Genomic DNA, 8,072 nt, shown 5'->3' with positions numbered 1-8,072 from the left:
AAAAAGGCAAATAATTAAAAAACTATAAAAAACAATTAATGAAGACCAATTAAAATGTCGCTTAGAACTGACCATTCTATAACATATATTATTAATGTACCTGTCTGTATGCCTTTGCAGGAAGCCGCACATGGAAGGGTTAATAATATATTGAACTAATCCACATTTGTTACCATTTACCCTCTTGCCCCGGGGGCATTTCTGTGCAGGAATATGAGGCAGGTCGAGTAGGGATTGGTTACTATGTATCCAGGGCAACAAAAATAGACAATTCTGATCATTTACTGATAAGGGAGAGGACACACGGGGCTACTTAGTAGCAGCTACTTGTCACGGCTACAAAAATAGACAATTCTGATCATTTACTGATAAGGGAGAGGACACACAGAGCTACTTAGTAGCAGCTACTTGTCACGGCTACAAAAATAGACAATTCTGATCATTTACTGATAAGGGAGAGGACACACAGAGCTACTTAGTAGCAGCTACTTGTCACGGCTACAAAAATAGACAATTCTGATCATTTACTGATAAGGGAGAGGACACACGGGGCTACTTAGTAGCAGCTACTTGTCACGGCTACAAAAATAGACAATTCTGATCATTTACTGATAAGGGAGAGGACACACGGGGCTACTTAGTAGCAGCTACTTGCCACGGCTACAAAAATAGTCAATTCTGATCATTTACTGATAAGGGAGAGGACACACAAAGCTAATTAGTAGCAGCTACTTGTCACAGCTACAAAAATAGACAATTCTGATCATTTACTGATAAGGGAGAGGACACACGGGGCTACTTAGTAGCAGCTACTTGTCGCGGCTACAAAAATAGACAATTCTGATCATTTACTGATAAGGGAGAGGACACACGGGGCTACTTAGTAGCAGCTACTTGTCACGGCTACAAAAATAGTCAATTCTGATCATTTACTGATAAGGGAGAGGACACACGGGGCTACTTAGTAGCAGCTACTTGCCACGGCTACAAAAATAGTCAATTCTGATCATTTACTGATAAGGGAGAGGACACACGGGGCTACTTAGTAGCACCTACTTGTAACAGCTACAAAAATAGACAATTCTGATCATTTACTGATAAGGGAGAGGACACACAGAGCTACTTAGTAGCAGCTACTTGTCACAGCTACAAAAATAGACAATTCTGATCATTTACTGATAAGGGAGAGGACACACGGGGCTACTTAGTAGCAGCTACTTGTCACGGCTACAAAAATAGACAATTCTGATCATTTACTGATAAGGGAGAGGACACACGGGGCTACTTAGTAGCAGCTACTTGCCACGGCTACAAAAATAGTCAATTCTGATCATTTACTGATAAGGGAGAGGACACACGGGGCTACTTAGTAGCACCTACTTGTAACAGCTACAAAAATAGACAATTCTGATCATTTACTGATAAGGGAGAGGACACACAAAGCTAATTAGTAGCAGCTACTTGTCACAGCTACAAAAATAGACAATTCTGATCATTTACTGATAAGGGAGAGGACACACGGGGCTACTTAGTAGCAGCTACTTGTCGCGGCTACAAAAATAGACAATTCTGATCATTTACTGATAAGGGAGAGGACACACGGGGCTACTTAGTAGCAGCTACTAAACGCCAAAGAATCCCCTGCCATAGACAATACTGAGCATTTCCTCTGCTAAACACACGTGGAGTAGAGCGCTGCCTGTGAGAGCGCAGTGAGAGCTCAGGGGTGACCCCCGCGCCTGTCTAATCTGCACGTGACGCTCTTCTGTTTGCCCTGGGGGGGGGGTGTTGTTTATACATTAGTGATATAGTGATACACACGCACCAACCCCACAACCTTATCAGTCACCACTCACTCACCACAATGGTGCCACCGACTCCTGTAACTGACGGACATCAGATCCCGGACGCGCAAACATTGGCTCAATGGTCTGTGTTTTGGTTACGTTAAAGGGGAAGTAAACCCAGCGCTGAGAGAAATCCCACCGAGCAGGGAGCAAAGTTCTGATTCTATGAGGAACCACAAGGATCCAATAACTCTCTGTATTTAAAGGTCAACTAACCCTGTAATGCCATTATACAGACTCTGTGTCAGTCCTATCATTTATTTTGGGTTAAGTTCCCCTTTAATTCATCCAGCACTAGAGTTAGTTATTGCCTTTGCCCATTACTGGGCATCTTGTGGGTAGGGCTGCCGCCTCACCCCTTTAATACCCACCATATACTGAATCCACGTAATACTTGGCTAATTAGCAATTAATTTAGGTGCATGCTGCAGACTAAACTGATTTATGTGCAGCCATGCAGCATGTATCTAAATTGATTGCTAATTAGCTAGGGTCCAAGTTACCTTAGCAACCAGGGAGGGGTTTGGATGGGAGACGGGTATATGAATAGGGGAGGGGCCTGAATAGAAAGATAAGGAATAAAAAGTAACAATAACAATAAAACTGGAGCCTCACAGAGCAATAGGTTTTTGGTTGCTAGGGTCCAAGTTACCTTAGTAACCAGGGAGTGGTTTGGATGAGAGACAGGTATATGAATAGGGGAGGGGCTGAATAGAAAGATAAGGAATAAAAAGTAACAACAAAGTTGCAAAGAGTCAGAAGAAGAAGGGAAATAATTAAAAAACAAGAACAAATAAATAATGAAGACCAATTGAAAAGTTGCTTCAATTTGACCATTCTACAACATACTGAAAGTTACAATCAACTGCCGCAAACCGCAAACTCACACGAGCGACACAACGCGCTTTGTTCGATTGTGTTTTCATTACTTTCCAGGATACGTATTATATTGCTCTGCGGTGCCCCAAGTGATGTGCGGGCCGGCCCGATACCCGCGGGACCCACGGACTGAGCTCTTACCCCTGCCTTTACTCTCTCCCACGTACCCTCACTACGATTAAGGGGGACCGAACCCAACACAGCAATGGAAAGCAGCGTCTGTCCGGCCCTTTCTGTTCTCTGGTTCTGACTCTTAACCCAGTTCGGCCCTTTTTTGGTTCTGACTCTTGAAACAAGTCAGCTAACTTCTTCTACATTTCAGGAGTCAGAACCAGCAGTACAGTGTATAAAGGGCCAAGCAGATTGCTCCCAGTACCAGTGATGATCATGTGCTGACTGAGATCTGGCCAATTTCAGCCCATACATAGGCAGATAAGCAGCCTAATCGGTCTGAAGGGCCCAAATTAGCAGCTAAAATCTACCTTAGGTACTCAGGGTTGGACTGGCCCCATGGCATACCTCCCAACTGTCCCGCTTTACCTGGACGTTTGGTGGATGCTGGGGGGAGCTGGAGGATGTTGGGTGGATGCTGAGGGGAGCTGGAGGATGTTGGGGAGGATACTGGGGGAAGCTGGAGGATGTTGGGTGGATGCTGGAGGGAGCTGGAGGATGTTGGGTGGATGCTGGGGGGAGTTGGAGGTTGTTGGGTGGATGCTGGGGGGAGTTGGAGGATGTTGGGTGGATGCTGGGGGGAGTTGGAGGATGTTGGGTGGATGCTGGGGGGAGTTGGAGGATGTTGGGTGGATGCTGGGGGGAGCTGGAGGATGTTGGGTGGATGCTGGAGGATGTTGGGTGGATGCTGGGGGGAGCTGGAGGATGTTGGGGGGATGCTGGGGGGAGTTGGAGGATGTTGGGTGGATGCTGGGGGGAGTTGGAGGATGTTGGGTGGATGCTGGGGGGAGTTGGAGGATGTTGGGGGGATGCTGGGGGGAGTTGGAGGATGTTGGGGGGATGCTGGGGGGAGTTGGATGATGTTGGGTGGATGCTGGGGGGAGTTGGAGGATGTTGGGTGGATGCTGGGGGAGTTGGAGGATGTTGGGTGGATGCTGGGGGGAGTTGGAGGATGTTGGGTGGATGCTGAGGGGAGTTGGAGGATGTTGGGGGGAGTTGGAGGATGTTGGGTGGATGCTGGGGGGAGTTGGAGGATGTTGGGTGGATGCTGGGGGGAGTTGGAGGATGTTGGGGGGATGCTGGGGGGAGTTGGAGGATGTTGGGGGGATGCTGGGGGGAGTTGGATGATGTTGGGTGGATGCTGGGGGGAGTTGGAGGATGTTGGGTGGATGCTGGGGGGAGTTGGAGGATGTTGGGTGGATGCTGGGGGGAGTTGGAGGATGTTGGGTGGATGCTGAGGGGAGTTGGAGGATGTTGGGTGGATGCTGGGGGGAGTTGGAGGATGTTGGGTGGATGCTGGGGGGAGTTGGAGGATGTTGGGTGGATGCTGGGGGGAGTTGGAGGATGTTGCGTGGATGCTGGGGGGAGTTGGAGGATGTTGGGTGGATGCTGGGGGGAGTTGGAGGATGTTGGGTGGATGCTGGGGAGCTGGAGGATGTTGGGTGGATGCTGGGGGGAGTTGGAGGATGTTGGGTGGATGCTGGGGGGAGCTGGAGGATGCTGGGGGGAGTTGGAGGATGTTGGGTGGATGCTGGGGGGAGCTGGAGGATGCTGGGGGGAGCTGGAGAATGTTGGGTAGATGCTGGGGGAGCTGGAGGATGCTAAGGGGAGCTGGAGGATGTTGGGTGGATGCTGGGGGAGCTGGAGGATGCTGGGGAGCTGGAGGATGTTGGGGAGGGTGTTGGGTGGATGCTGGGGGAGCTGGAGGTTGCTGGGGAGCTGGAGGATGTTGGGGAGAATGTTGGGTGGATGCTGGGGGAGCTGGAGGATGCTGGGGAGCTGGAGGATGTTGGGGAGAATGTTGGGTGGATGCTGGGGGAGCTGGAGGATGCTGGGGAGCTGGAGGATGTTGGGGAGGGTGTTGGGTGGATGCTGGGGGGAGCTGAAGGATGTTGGGGAGGATTCTGCAGTGGGGAGCAGCCCATAGTATGGGGACACTGGGGGAGAACAAGCAATGTTTTAGGGGGCCCTGGGCGGTTTGGCTAGCAATGTTTTAGGGGGTCCCTGCTCTGGCACCAATTCAAAACGTAACACGTGGCTACCAATGTTTTAGGGGGGCCCTGGCTACCAATGTCTGAGTCATGATATACAGGTGCCACAGAGCGTAATGAAACCCTTAGGGCCACAATATGTCATAAAATGATTGGGCCCCGTGTCTTCTGGTGCACTTTGTGCGTGTTATGCTTTTCAGGTGTGGTTTTGTAAAATGGGCCTGTTTGGGGGGGGCATGGCCATAAAGTGGGTGTGGCCTGAAAAATTTTGCGCGGCAGACATTTTTGTCCCTCCTTCTACTTAAAAATGTTGGGAGGTATGCCATGGGGCCCCCACACCCCCCTGTGGGGCCCCTGCCACTCACTGACCCCCTTCCCCGAGTGTCTGTAAATGGAACTTCAGAGCGTCGGGGAGGGAGACTGGGGGCCTCGGGGCAGCGCCCAGCAGGGATCGGGTTTGGGCTTTTTCCCGGGGCCCCTTTGTCCCAGTCCCGCCCTGACTTTACTCATTCCTTTATCTCTATTACTATCCAGTCTTTTATTCTACTTCAGCTCCCAACTCACACCAACAGGTTACTGGATGGGCCATTTCCCATTAACAGTGAGTTTTGCTTCCCCTTTAAACACAGTTTTACAGCCTGGGTAGGGAGCCTCCCGAGGGTACCTGGGATATGATCCCCCATTACTTTCCTTGGGTTCTAATTAGGGATGCACCCTAATTTAACCCTTCCCGATCCTAATTAGCTTGTGCTAATTAGGCTTTGGATTTGGGATTGGGCAGAATCCATCAGGGTGGGTTTGGGGGTTCGGCCGAATCCATCAGGGTGGGTTTGGGGGTTCGGCCGAATCCAAAAAAGTGGGTTCGGTGCACCCCTAGTTCTAATGAGCACAAATGGGATTTATCTGCATTTTCCCTCGTTATCTCCTTCCGCGCAGCTTTGTGGGTAACGGATTCGCGGCGCAGATCTGGCGGCAGTGCGATTGGTCGGTGCCCCGGGCGGTTAATGCAATATAAATACTGTATATCTATACGGTAAGTAATGGATCTAATGCTGCACATTTCCTGCCGGAGAGATTTGCTTTGAAGCGGGTTCCGCCGCGGGGCCCTGAGTGCGACTGAGTCCGACGCGGCTCCCGGGGCCGATGGAATCGATACAGATGGAAAGTAAAAGGCGAAACGCGGGGAATTAACGTTCCAGCGCCCCCGGCTCTTCCTTCCTCCGCGGGAGGTTTCAGACTCTCAGCTGAAAATCTGGAGTTTCTTTCTCTTTCCTTTCTGCAAAAATCTGTCTGTACTTGTAGAACCCGGCGAGATCCGTAATAGAACCCGGCGAGATCCGTAATAGAACCCAGTGAGGGCCCGACGTGTAAATTCACTCACTCGCTCCGGCGCCGACTGATCTGCAGCAACATCTCATTTCCAACAGCCTAAGGGATATAAATGTGCAACTGTACCCTCATATCTCTCTGTACTGGCTATGGGCAAACTTAGGGGGCTGTTCCTGCTGAATTGTGCTTAGTACAGGGGAATCCCTATGTGCCATAGTTTTATGGTATCTCTCTGTACAGGCTATGGGCAAACTTAGGGGGCTGTTCCTGCTGAATTGTGCTTAGTACAGGGGAATCCCTATGTGCCATAGTTTTATGGTATCTCTCTGTACAGGCTATGGGCAAACTTAGGGGGCTGTTCCTGCTGAATTGTGCTTAGTACAGGGGAATCCCTATGTGCCATAGTTTTATGGTATCTCTCTGTACAGGCTATGGGCAAACTTAGGGGGCTGTTCCTGCTGAATTGTGCTTAGTACAGGGGAATCCCTATGTGCCATAGTTTTATGGTATCTCTCTGTACTGGCTATGGGCAAACTTAGGGGCTGTTCCTGCTGAATTGGGCTTAGTACAGGGGAATCCCTATGTGCCATAGTTTTATGGTATCTCTCTGTACTGGCTATGGGCAAACTTAGGGGGCTGTTCCTGCTGAATTGTGCTTAGTACAGGGGAATCCCTATGTGCCATAGTTTTATGGTATCTCTCTGTACTGGCTATGGGCAAACTTAGGGGGCTGTTCCTGCTGAATTGTGCTTAGTACAGGGGAATCCCTATGTGCCATAGTTTTATGGTATCTCTCTGTACAGGCTATGGGCAAACTTAGGGGGCTGTTCCTGCTGAATTGGGCTTAGTACAGGGGAATCCCTATGTGCCATAGTTTTATGGTATCTCTCTATACAGGCTATGCAAAAATTGGGTGAAGTTCCCCTTTAAACTGCTTAGCTTTATTAGAGGTGCATGTGTTGCCCTTTAGTTGCAGGCCAGTTGCGCATTAAGAGGACAGGGGGGGGGTTCTGGGCGCAGGAAATGCAGATAAATGCGCGGCGCCAGAGTCACAGGAAACACAATCTGTCACTTTCCCATCGAATTTAAACGCAATTAATAGTTTGGCTGAAATCTGCCAAAAGCCATTTAATCAATTTGTTGTGACTCCTGACGGTTCCGCCAGCCCGGCCTCACTGCGCGGAGCGATTATGTCCCTTAACCCTACGGCCGGGAGCCTTGTTAATGGCAAATTAATTAGTGTTATCAAGTGGAGGCTTACGTGGCGCCCTCAGGGGGCGGGGCTTCCTGCTCTAGGCACTTTCCTTGTATCCAGTAAGTGTTAGAGATGGGGGTAAAGCAGTGACATCCGCAGAGTCTGCACTGGGTCTAGTAACCCATAGCAACCAACCCCACATACTTCCCAGTATAACTGGGAAGGGGCAATAGGATCACATGGGGCAAACACTGCTGTGTGCTGATATGTGCCCCCCCATACTGCTGACTCCTCAGTGCCCCCCTGTAGTGCCCCCCCGCACTGCTGACTCCTCAGTGCCCCCCCTGTAGTGCCCCCCCGCACTGCTGACTCCTCAGTGCCCCCCTGTAGTGCCCCCCCGCACTGCTGACTCCTCAGTGCCCCCCCTGTAGTGCCCCCCGCACTGCTGACTCCTCAGTGCCCCCCCTGTAGTGCCCCCCCGCACTGCTGACTCCTCAGTGCCCCCCCTGTAGTGCCCCCCCCACACTGCTGACTCCTCAGTGCCCCCCCTGTAGTGGCCCCCCCGCACTGCTGACTCCTCAGTGCCCCCCCTGTAGTGCCCCCCCGCACTGCTGACTCCTCAGTGCCCCCCCTGTAGTGCCCCCCCCGCACTGCTGACTC

The sequence above is a fragment of the Xenopus tropicalis genome, chromosome 7 (genome assembly GCF_000004195.4).
Source record: "Xenopus tropicalis strain Nigerian chromosome 7, UCB_Xtro_10.0, whole genome shotgun sequence".
In the NCBI taxonomy this organism is placed as follows: Eukaryota; Metazoa; Chordata; class Amphibia; order Anura; family Pipidae; genus Xenopus; species Xenopus tropicalis.
Note: the sequence above shows the minus strand (reverse complement) of the source record.